This window comes from Dermacentor silvarum, chromosome 6 (assembly GCF_013339745.2).
Source record: "Dermacentor silvarum isolate Dsil-2018 chromosome 6, BIME_Dsil_1.4, whole genome shotgun sequence".
Classification (NCBI taxonomy): Eukaryota; Metazoa; Arthropoda; class Arachnida; order Ixodida; family Ixodidae; genus Dermacentor; species Dermacentor silvarum.
The window spans coordinates 10,530,912-10,543,773 of NC_051159.1; the positions used below are offsets into that span (position 1 = coordinate 10,530,912).

The 12,862-nt window shown below is 43.0% G+C and overlaps 1 long non-coding RNA gene across 1 annotated transcript; it reads left to right on the forward strand.

Moving 5' to 3' along the window:
• The first annotated feature begins 279 nt into the window (after positions 1-279).
• LOC125946180 (uncharacterized) lies at positions 280-11,139 on the forward strand. The gene is made up of 4 exons (XR_007467442.1): positions 280-376; positions 2,318-2,430; positions 6,304-6,360; positions 11,005-11,139. It is a non-coding gene; the product is annotated as an uncharacterized LOC125946180 (long non-coding RNA).
• Positions 11,140-12,862: the final 1,723 nt, after the last annotated feature.

Sequence of the window (12,862 nt, forward strand, 5' to 3'; positions counted from 1 at the left end):
GTTTTTGAAATACGGAGAGCCGTCCGTAATTTCATGTGGAGGGCAACTGAACATGTCACGAGTGAAAAATGAACACGCAAAGAATATAACGAAAAGACACTGTCTACTCTAACTGCCAGTTACATATATCACCATAGATAACGCTGTTTGAACATTATGCGCGTGCGAGTATAGTAAACACACAAAAAGAAGCAGGTAGGGTTTGAGCGGTGGCGCTGCTTACGACACCTTCATCGCGCCTACACGCTGGGTTGCATTTCTCCGGCACAAACAACCGTACGAGTGGTCGCTAATGGCGGACGGTGGAGGTGGTGTTCCTGGCGCATTTGTGATTTCACTCTAAATAGGAAGGAATCGGCGCTGGATTGTTACACAAGTAAGTGATTTACGTGTCCTTTTTTCGTTATTGGTGCACGTTGCGCGTGCGAAATGCTCCGCGATGGCCGGTGATGGGCTCAATTGTGTTGTGTGAGCACGCTTTTAACGAGATTCCTTGGCCATGAGGATTGACAAAGCGACATTGCGAGTCTGTGATAAAGGGGTGTTGCATTTGTTGTGTTGAATGCATACTCACTACAGCTGAGACGCGTAGGCAATATTAGCGGCGTTGACGCCTCTAGCAGCTCCTTTGTCGTCTGTATGTGGCCGCTGGTTTACTGACGTTAGCATTCCAGTTTGTAGTGTGTTGTGTTGTGTGCTCGGCGTTCCAAAATTAAGTGAAGGCGTTGTACCCATTACTATCGCTTCCGACGCGGTGCAACGCTATGTTACCAATATTCGGTGACGCATTGAATCAAAGTGAAATTTTTAGCAATTATTATAAGCTTCGGACGCAGTGCCCTGGCTGGGCGTGCCTAATCGCAGTGTTCACACCCGGGATTGGAAGATTGGCCATGTATGAAGACCCCATAGAGCATGTTTGATGTGCATGCCCCTTCATTACAATGAAATGACGGTGGAGCGTGCTTATTGCCGTAACCTTGTGCCATCTGCAGTGTTAGGTAACACGGGTGTCACACGGTGCCCTTTCGTTAGTAGTAGAGCCCGAGCACTCGTGCACGATCGCAATTGAAAGTTGTCCGCGTGATACCCGTTAAGGTTCATTGCAAAGGAAACGGATTATTTTCTACCTGGCAATCTGTATTAGTTTTTTTTTGACAGCTACCAGGCTGCCGATTAACGTTCTGACGAAGTACGTGAGGATATCACGTATTCTGGGAGGGAGGATTGCCGCTTAATAATTCTGCATAACAATACTGCAATAATTCTAAAATGCGTGCATGTGTTGTAAGTTATGCAGGGCAAAATATTTTGTCAGCTAATTTTTCGAATAGAAGGTGCTTCATAAAGTTTTTTTGCAAATAAGTTAAACGAGGCCATTAGCACTTTATAAAATACTGTGAGCTATCTCACAGCAATAACAGTAACTCAGTGACGAGCTTATATGCATAGTGTAATTCAGTGGCGCACCGACGGGGGGGGGGGAGGGGGCTTCGGGGGTTGTAACCCCCCCCCCCCCCCTGAGGCCGACTTAACCCCCCCTATTTTGTTTAACTCCGTTTCTTTTCTTGCGCATTTGAGTACTGCAACTAATGGTATCTTCGACTGGTCGCATCCATCCCCCGAAGCAGAGTGATGCAGATCTGGCGTTCCCTGAACTCGGAGGTAGAGGACAAGCGCGCAAGCCGAACGTGTGACTCGCTCTCGGAGGAGGAAATGGCAGATGCGATACCACGTGACTAGTGCTAACGTCCGATGTTTCGCCTATCCAAAGATAAGCCGGCGGATGCACCGGTGGGACGACCATTCGTTGAGACGCCAGCATGCTGTGGCCTAGGTTGCCTAGGCTACAATGGAACGTCGCCAAGAACGGCGACGCTGTACTTTGATGACGTTTCTGGAAACGCTCTCATCTCGGCGACTGCTCCGACGACAGGTCTCGGAGCGTCTCAGAGCGCTCGACGCGGGAGGAGAGCGATCGAAAAGAACCAGCCGAACGCAAGGCACGCAGCCTCTTTCAACCAGCCGAAGACAACGCCGCTCGATAGAGCGCTCTAGAGCGCTCCGAGGTGACCAGTCGAAGATATCATAAGATATAAGACGCGTAATCGTCTGCACACTCACAAAAAGCGCATTTTTTGACAATTTCCCGTGAAGAAATGGAAATTAGTGCTATTTAGACGGTATTGGCAAACTGTCAACCCCCCCCCTGGCAGAGATCCTGGGTACGCTACTTGTGTAATTGTATATAAAAATGTTTGTGCTTTGCTTTGGATGACCGGTCAGAAAGTAACTGATATCAGTATTTCATTTGCAGCTGTTGCACCAGTGAAGGATGTCTGTGTGCCGCCTTGCATTCAGTTTCTCAGCCATGGGGGCCTGCTTGCAACACCAGTGGAAAAGCAGTCTTGCATTGTGCTATTTGTTCTGGTAAGCTGGACCATTCTATCGTATATCAGTCATGCATATGCAGTCCTAATGGACATTGACTGCAAATGTTGTTGGAATGACAATGCCTATACAAGTATAATTGTTGCAGATGCATCCAAAAGATAAATGATGTTTTGTTTTTCCTGGGGCAACCAATTGGTTCAGCATGAGGACGTCGACTTAAAAGTGGTATTGTTTCAGACTTGTCTAGGATGCACATGAGTGGTGTTCAAAAAACACTAATAGCACCGGAATTCGGGATTTGAGGCAACAGATAAAACACGCACCAATAAGTTAATTCTTTGTCCAGTTTGCCTCTATGAGTATGCAAAAACACCTGCATACTGACCTCTAACACTGTCATGCATGGGCCCCATGGTAACGAAGTGTAGCCACAGTTAAGCTCACTGTTAGCCATTGTTCAGCTTACTATAATAGGTGAAGATGCCTCGACGGATTTGCGTGAGACATTGGAAAGTATCATAACAAGGTAAAATATAGCCTGAGCACGCAGCTGTGTCACGTGGTCAGGTGACCGAAATATATGAATATTTTGAAGGGAATGAACAGCACTACTGCCAGAACAAAGTGAAGGCAACGGGCACAGCAACATATTCCCTTTATCCTGTCTATGGCACAATTCAGTTCCTTCCTAAACATGCACCAACCAGCCCAGTTCAGAACGCTCTCGCAGTTCATCTGAATACCTCAATTTGTCTAGAAGATTAAGTGATTACACACTAGCATATGTGGGGGCTAGTCTGCGAATTTTGTATGTTTTGAACATGTGCCATGAGGATTCTTCTTTGCTCAAAACTTGATATACAACTGCACAAAGCAGCATCGATAGCTATGTTGCTTCCCCATCTTGTATCGAGGGTCTGTGAGTGTTTCCTAAGATAGTCCTTGAGTTTTCGTCCTGTTTGTCCTACATAATTGCTGCTGCAGGGCAGTAGGATGTTGTAAACAGCACCAACTGCACTTCCTATGACCACCAGCACATACTTCTTGATGCAAACTTCACGTCTTGGCCTGGTCCGGTTGACATTTTTGTACCTGCCCAGTTTGTTTGGCCCTGAAAATAAAAATGTAGTTCCAACTGTCCCCAGCAATTTGCTTGAATTGACAGCTTCCTTTGTGTACATATTGTATAGCAGTGGTAGGCCTTGGCTTCCTTGAAGTACTCCGACTGGAGACTTCACCTATGTTCAGCTCCGTTAAATGCTTCTTGGCAACGCATGCCGAAAGGCAGTGCGAACACACTGTTAAAAGCAACCGTACTTGGGTCTGGAAGCTCCCCTCCACTTCGTGGTGGTGCCAAGACTGCTCCCTTGTGTTCCTGTAGCAACAACACGCTTCAGTGTTCAAGTGCGATAATAGGAAAGGCCAAGACACTTTTGAGTGTGGATCATAGATCCAGCACAATGCTCACCACAGAAAACCTTCACGCTAGATATTGGAGCTTGCTTTCCAGCAGTTTTACTTCCATGAGCACACCTGGCACTGTGGAGGAGACATTAAAAAAAATGGCTGAACTCCTTGAGTAGCCTTGCTTGGCAACTTCTCACAGACAAAAACACTGTCAGGTAACTGTAAAACACTAGCTATTGTGGGCACCAGTGTAGTAAAGTTATTTTGCTTCATTAGCAACTTTCTCCTCTATATTAGGTGAAGTAAGGCTACTAAATGGGTTGAGTGATTTTTTTTCTGTCTTCTCAGCAGTGCTAGATGAGTTCACGTACGGAGAAAAACTACCATTAGACAGTGATCTTCCATTTCTGGACCGCAGGGTTTTCTTTGGTTAGTGATATGTGTGCTGGAGCTATACCCAATGTTTGGAGGAGGCTATTCTGCCTTCCGCGTCGGCACACTCTTTGGCTGTGAAGCTCATCACAGGAACACCAAAAGGTGTCCTCAAGAAATCGAGGCATCACCATGTGGAGGAGAGCTTCTGAACTCATGTCTAACATTTGCTTGCAGTGTGGTGGCCACTGTTATATCATATTCACAAGGTCAGTCATAGTCTCAAATAGACTGTTGGGAAAGCTGGAACTTTCCTTTTATTTTTCACGTCGAGCAATCGGGGTACATTGTGCGAAAAGTTGACTCGGATCGAGCCTTGACGCAAAGTGTAGCAAAAGGCAGAACAGCAGTTCATCAACTGTGCGGTTGTTTACATTATCCCGCTATCCTGCAGCTGCAACTACGCAGGACACACAGGCCTAGTATATATAGATGTTTGTCTGTAAACAAAATTCTTTGCCTGCGTTCGTGTTGTCTAGCCTTCTCCTGTCTTTTCGTGCTGTCCCCAAGTTATCCCATAGGTACACTCTTGCATAACTTGCAATTATAAGATTCATGCTTGAGAATATAATCGGAAACTGTGCCATATGGATGACATTATTCATTACACGTGTTGGTGTTAAAGAAAGTAAGTGGCTGTGCAGTCTGGGTAGGGCTTCAGATCTGCTTGTTATAGCTATTCTTAAGTTGCTTCCAAAACTTGAGATACAACGATTCAAGCTATGTCTGTGAAAACACTGCATCATGTTACAAGGAAATGTTAGAACACTCATAGGAAATAGCTCGGTATTGCGAGAGGTTGTAGAAATTTGCTTTCTACAGCATTTTATAAAGATGTTTTTTAACTCCCGCATCTATCGTGTTGTCTCATCACAAAACTGTAAACAAATATGAGTATTATGCCTTGAGTTTTAGTAAAGATTACTCTAATATGATTAATCCTTTCAGACGCTATGCACGCAATTCAATACACCAAGATAGTGTCTTAATAGCAATAGCATTGATTAAAGTAAGGATATTTAAAATGTGTCCCGTACATCTTGAAACTCTTCTGATTGAAATAGTGCTGCAAGATTGAATTACACAGGCAAATTGTTTTAGTAAAGTAAGTATGAAGGTAGATGGTTGGGTTCTTTGCTTGGTATATGTCACTTCTTTCATCGTTTTTCACAGTGTGTTGCACCAGTCATAATTTTTGAGTGGCTGGATAGGTGCTGTTCAAGCCTGGTAGACATGAAATAGTTGATGTTTGCAAATCTCATGTACTTGCACTGAGTTTTTGCATGGAGTGCACATTCTATAAACTTCACAAACTCACTAAAGAACTGAAAACTCTTAATCTATTGTGCATCTGTAAGCATTTTATGAATCTGAAAATGTAAGAAATGCGGTGAAGCTAAGTTTTCAATCAACACAACTGATTGGCATGTGAAAGGGTTAAGGTAAGACGCTCCTTAAAACAATTTCTCGAAACATCGCAACATACCACCTGAGGGTCTCCCACCTTAACCTCTTACTACTGTTTTGCTAATCACAATATTGACTGAATGCAATATTTTTCTGACCAGTCTTTCGTGTAATGTAAAGAAAATTAACACGCCTAGTCTTACATGAAGATAAATTTGAAATCATTTATTTATTGCACTCACTTGGCAGCAGTTCGGAACTGTTCTTTATCAGTATAGTACTTGTGATTCACCTTTGTATTGCTGAGTACAGGTAGAGATATGGTTAGTTGTTTAATAAAAAGGATCCCTAATTTTCTACTTTCTGATTGTAGCTTAGACCGTCACTTGTACTTCACAACGAGGGGACTGCGGTAGCTAGGATATATAGTTTTCCTGAGAATTTTCATAGATGCAATTTTTATTCTGTCTACTAGCATGTTTGTATTACAGCATGAATTTCATAGATTAGAGGCTCCATGAAGGTACATTCTGTCGTTGAATGTCTATGAGATGGTTAAGCAGGTTGACTGTATCTAGTTACAACTCCTCATGTTCTGTGGCAGTTACATTTGCGTGGTTTAGTGCTGTCAGTGTAAGCTTAACATTTCTTTCCTTCTCCCAGGAAGGACACAAGCATTGAGGAGCCATTTGACCTGCCACTACACTGATATTGTATTTGGTAGGTTCTATTACAGGTTTTCTTTCATGTAGTAGTACCTGCTATAATTGTGCATAATGTGTTCAGACCCTTAGTCAGCAGGCTGTTTGACAACAGGTATTTACAAATGAAGAACTAACAAGATTTTCAAGGTCATTAGTGATACAATTGTTGCACACTGCTGAATTTTCCCGCAAATTAAATTATGAGCCATCCAGCAACTGCTGCTCTCCTGCCTTAATGCACAAACCTTCAAATACTGTTACCCCTATCTCACAAGTGTACAGAAGGTGCAGATGACTGTTCACAGCGACAAGGTCATAATTTTTACTTACATGCAAAAGTGAGTCGAACGTCAGGTACACATTTGAACTTTTCCAAAACAAGTTCGTCATCATAGTGCACAAATGCACATGTAACTTACCGCAATAAAAATACACGGGCACAAGAAAGGGAGACAAAGACAAGCGCTTCGTGACTCAGAAGTGCGTGACATAAGTGTTCCGACCAATTATTATTCCCTAAATTTTCTTCTACTGATCCAGGACTCCTGTGACTGCTTGCCTTAGGCAACATACACTGTTGCCTTCTTGCCCTAGAAAACATAACTAGTGCCTTCTTGCAGCCCTTTAAACTGGCAACATCTTCACCACCGACAGTAGAGCATGTTCAGATAAATTCAACTAGACATGCCTGGTGACCACTTAATTTTGGTGAACAAATTTTATTTGGTGCCCGAGCCTGACGACAATGAAATCAATGGTATCTTCTATTTTGTTGTAGCGTAAGCTGAACGACAGGGACAACAGAAAAGCAAATTCGACGCACAGCCAGCGTTAACGTTCAACAACAGATTCGTTTCCAGTTCTCGTCACTATATATACCCTCAAAACATCATACAAAACGTGTAAAAAATCGGTAAACATGAACTAAAAAAACAGGAACCACACGCATGCAGTTTTTTAGGCACACAGATTGACAGACATATACACGTTTAACGCGAACAAAGATCGCATCATCTTTCACCTGCTTCTACTCATGATAACTGTTTTTTTAAATCTAGGTTTGCACTTGCATCTTTGGCAATGGAGGGAAAGAAAACCGTCAGCAGCCAGGTATTTAATTTGTTATTGTGTTCTCGTAGCCTGTCATTTATACATCTACCAGTTTAACCAATGTAGGACCATCTACACTCAAAGGAATGTCGTATACAACACACGTGATGCAATCAATGAATTTGTTTTTATGTTCCTTTTCGCATGCAGTATCCGCAATTCTTTCTGGCCTTGTCTTCTTACACTGGCTCCCCAATTTATTAGGAGCTGGAAAAACAATGTTGATGTCACACCTTCCAGTAGTCTTTATTCTGTGGGAGAAACTATGTATAAAGGGGATGACAGCAACCTTTCTTTTCTTTATGTCGGTGTTTGTACCATCCACTTGCTCGGAACCTTTTTCCACTTGGCTCGGGTAACCAGCGCCGCTTAAATGTGAGACTTGCCATCCGAAGCTATTGTGCATTAGGTGCTGGCATGGCTTCTACAGCGCTTCACTGAAACACACTTTCGTGATTCCCCTCTTCGCAAGTTTTGTATGCGTGGAATGAAATGGTAAAAGGGGCTTACTTGCCCTAGCTTCTTAACACCAGCAGGTTTTGTTATCGGTGAGCACAAAATTAATGTCAAGGAATCTAATCTTCCCGCAACATGGCTATCCTGCACCTAATGCACGATAGCTTCGAATGGCGAGTCTCACGTTTAAGCGGCTTTGGTTACCCGAGCCACGTGCTCGTGTCAGTCGCAGTAGGACTGCTTAAAAAGGCACAGCAAAAAGGTTCCGAGCAGGTATATCGTACAAGTACCGACATAAAGAAAAAGATTGCTGCCATCCCCTACATACATAGTTTCTCCCACAGCTTAAAGATTGCTGGAAGGAGTGACATCAATGTTGTTTTTTCGACGCCTAATAAATTTATGAGGAAGTCAAGGCCAGAAAGAATTTGAGATACTGCATGCGAGAAGGAACATAAAAGCGAATTCATTGATTATATCGTGTGTGTTGTATACCGCATTCCTCTTGGGTGTGGAGGGTCCTACATTGGTCAAACTGGTAGATGTATAAATAACAGGCTATGAGAACACAATAACAAATTAAATACCCTGGCTGCTGACAGTTTTCTTGTTCTTCATTGCCAAAGATGCAAGTGCAAACCTAGATTCAAAAAAGCAGTTATCATGAACAGAAGCAGGTGCAAGATGATGCGCTTAACTATAGACACTAGAAACATATCAACATTTGGTGACGCATGCATCAGTAAGCCTTCAATTTCATTATCCTCGAAAGAGCTTGTACATCTTTGTTCGTGTTAAACGTGTACATGTCTCAATCTCTGTGGCTAAAAAAACTGCATGCGTGTGGTTCCAGGTTTTCTTTAGTTCATGTTTACCGAGCCTTTACACATATTATGTTGTATGACGTTTTGAGGGTATATATAGTGACGAGAACGGGAAATAAATCTGTTGTTGGAAGATAACACTGTGTGCATGCCAAATGTGCCTTTCTGTTGTACCTGTTGTTCAGCCTTGCGCTACAACAAAACAAAAGATGCCATACAAACAAGCCCCCACAGCTACCCTCATCGTTAGTTTCGCAAGAAAAAGAATTGTCTTTGAAAATACAATATAGAAGCATCTGTTCAATTGGAAGCATTTTTTTGAATTTTGCTGAATCCGCATTTTGAATTATCCCAAAGAAAAAGTGTGGCTATGGCTCTAAGAATATTTTGGCACAGACTGCAGGCAAATAGCATGAATTCCAACTAATTACCACGGAGTATCCCTGCTACGATATGAAGAAGTAAACCTTTGAAAACACAACGTTGCACATATGTGTGTTTTTATCTGCATCTATTAGCAGCACGGAATTTGGCCATCCTGTTGCCATTAAAGTCCCAGACATTTGGGGCAAATTGCTCTGCCCTAGTTGACTTTCAAAATCCACGAGAAGCGCTCATATTTGGGCATTGCTTTAGTTTCAGCTTTACTTTAAAATTTCTTTAGGAGAGGCGGGATTCTTAAAAAATTCCTAAATTAAGCACGTCACGGAAGTAATGCTGTCTGGAAGGACATGTTGCATAATTTGTTTCGTTGTGGGGTTGCCAGTCATGGAATGGACAGAATAAACGGTGTACTGCATGTAGCTGCCACATATGGGGTCCATGTGTACTTGTTGCAGGTTCCTTTACGTCGCGAAAGTGCTACAGGTTGCTTCGAAAAGCACAGACTGACAAAACGGCAAATTTTTGGGTGAACACAGCGCATAATTATAACTTTTTAAGGAGATGGAGATAGTATGTTGACGCACTAACGAACATAACTTTCAGTTATCATTGCTTAAGTAAAAAGTATATTGCACATTGCTATTTTCGTGACAAAACAAACCAAATCTGAAAGAGGCTAAAAGGCGCGCATGTTGTGGTGCAAGGCATGCTTTCTTCATATTGTTACTAATTTATAAGCTTGTCATCTGGACAGTACCTCTGGCTTGGTTGTTTTGCATCGGAATGGTACAACATGAGTGGTTTGAGCTCGTTTCAAGAGTGCTTCATTGTTTTTGGAAAACAGTGGAATCTGCAAGGTTTTCTGTTAGGGCAGTGAAGGTTGAAAGCCGTGGTCCGCAGTATGTGGTCGTGGTAGCTCTACCTACATGCAGAAAATGTAATCTCTGAATGTCAATGTGCACGTGAGAGCTTTGCCTGTTCCAAGTGAGCCATCAAATGACTTGGGGAGGTTTCATCTGAAGCTTTTCATGTTATAAGGCTAGGAACATATACCAACAAGGCAGAGTATGACATTTTTTATGACCCATTTGTTTTGACCAGAGCACTGGTAATTATATTTGTGACTTGGAAATCATTTATTGTTGATGTATCTGACTAAAAACGGTGATGATGGTGGTACAGTAAACCTTGTTACAAGAGACACTCAAGAGACCCGGGAAACATGTCGCTTGTAACCAAGGTCTCTTGTAACCAAAAATTCTAAAAATACTGAGGAGTCGGACTAGACCACTTTATTATACATCAGCACCAAAGTGTGTTTAAACACATCTTTGATGCGAACAGAGCTGTCTCATGGAAACATGGCAATGGCTCCGGAGTATGACTACCGGCATACAAAGCGAACAGCACCGCAGACGCTGTGACGGAAATCCAACTCAATGGTACTCTGTCGCAGAGTCGGTGTGGGACCGCCACAGCGATTATAGAAGCATAATCGCAGAAAATTCTGTGAAATTGGTAGTCTCAACCATGCGAGGAATGACAGCCGGCTGCGGAATGGAACAAAATCGAGCCAAGGGAATGAAAATTGCAGCACATACCAGTTAGTACGACGTTAGCCGCATTACGTAAGCGTGTCTGGGTTGTGTCTCTTATAAATAGTGAAGAATTTGCTCTAGGGACATAAAAAGTTGTCCTTAGTAACCGAGTGTCTCTTGTAACCATGTCTCTTGTATGCAATGTTGTTAACATGGCGAACATAGGAAAACCAACCAAACCATTTTCAAATGTCTCTCATAACCGAGTGTCTCTTGTAACAGTGTCTCTTGTAACGAGATTTTACTAATAAAGAGTCTTAATTGATTGGTGTTCTTTTCCCTTTTCAGGCAAAGCAGGAGGCATGTGCAAGCAACTAGTCATTCCGATTCTCAACCAATCCTTCTAGTCAGGCCATTTCTAGTGTCTTATCTTGCAAGTTCTTTTTTTCAGTAAAGCACAATAAACATGCAGTTTCGTTCAGATTCAGGTGGCTTGTTGCTTTTTGGGCACGAATTTGTATGTATGCTTTGTACACGTCATGTACAGAACTCAAATGCAACATGGCAACACTGACACGAAAATGACGCGGTGTAAAAGACAGTTACCCAAGGAGGAAACGTGCACACACAGCATGTTGAGCGTGGTGTATGTCCGCTTATGTGCATTGATTTCTGCCCCATTTCAAGCTATATCTGATGCGAGTTAGCCATGTTGTTATGTACAACTTGGTATAACTTATTTCAATGAAACAAACAATTTTCTCATTGTCTGGACATATACACCCGCATCATCATTTACAAAACAAATTTTCAGCTGTTGATACGAAGCAAGATAAAGCTGAACAAGTTCGTACGGATTCATGGTGCCAGGAACGCAAGCATAGAAAACATGGACACAAGAAGAACAAAAAAAAAGGTGCTTCTGTCTTCCTTTTTGTTCTTTTTGTGTGTTTTATGTGCATACCTTTCCTCGCCACGGTCTATCCGTTTTTAATTAAAAAAGTACGGGGCTCAATTTACAGAATTTCCGTTCTACGGAGCTCACCGTTTTGTATTTGGAAAATACAGACAATTCTGTGATCACAACTACGGAAATCACCATTTTCCATTCGACGGAAATCACCGTTTTCCATTTGACGGAACTCTCCGTTTTCCATTTGACGGAACTCTCCGTTTTTCATTCGACGGAAAAAATTTTTACAGACTGTCCGTTTTACGGAAACTCCGTTTTTCATTTACGGAAAGTGTCCGGCAACTTTTTACCTTCAACTTTCACCGTAAACTGAAGCAATTTTTTTTACAGTGTACGCCTTTGGTGCCGGAGCACAGCGCCACCCCGCCTTCCTCCCTCCCATACCGCCACGGCCTTTCGCGCGACGGTCGCGTTTGCTTTCCGCCATGCGTACGCTCTCCGTGATAGCGCGCGGGGGAGTTCGCCCTCCGTGATAGCACGCGTCCCCCGCGCGCTTTCGCTCCCGCATACGGCACGCGGCGACCATTTTATCGCCCTTGGAATCTATACGGAACCTCACGGCGACAGTGACGCCGACGGCAGAAATCCGGTTGAAGTGTCCATATAATTGCTATCGCAATAATAAATCGACAGTGCCATACTATTACCTGTAACTTGTAGGCGCAAATTGTCGCCAGTCACGCGTAATAGTAGTAGAATGAGCGAAGCTTTCAATGTAAATTCACTTTTCAGGTTTTTGTAAGCCATGTGATAAATAATATACTGTGTGTGTTCAGTTGTGCCCGAAAGGCGAAGTATCAATAGCGTAGTAAATTAACAGAGAGCTATACGGAGTAAAATGACAATATATTATGGGGTTTTAAGTGCCAAAACCACGATCTGATTATGAGGCACGCCGTAGTGGGGGACTCCGGAATAATTTTGTCCACCTGGGGTTCTTTAACGTGCACCTAAATCTAAGTACACGGTTGTTTTCGCATTTCGACCCCATCGAAATGCGGCCGCCGTGGCCGGGATTTGATCCCGCGACATCGTGCTTAGCAGCTCAACACCATAGCCACTAAGCAACCACGGCGGGTTATACGGAGTAAGGATAGTAGATTTATCGGTTGTATAAACTTGGATACATTCGCTTACTAACTGAATTAACAAGCATGGTGCCACCACGCACAAGCAAACATGAAAAGATCACACTCGATGACCGGAGACAACCGCTCTCAAACCGCTGGCGAG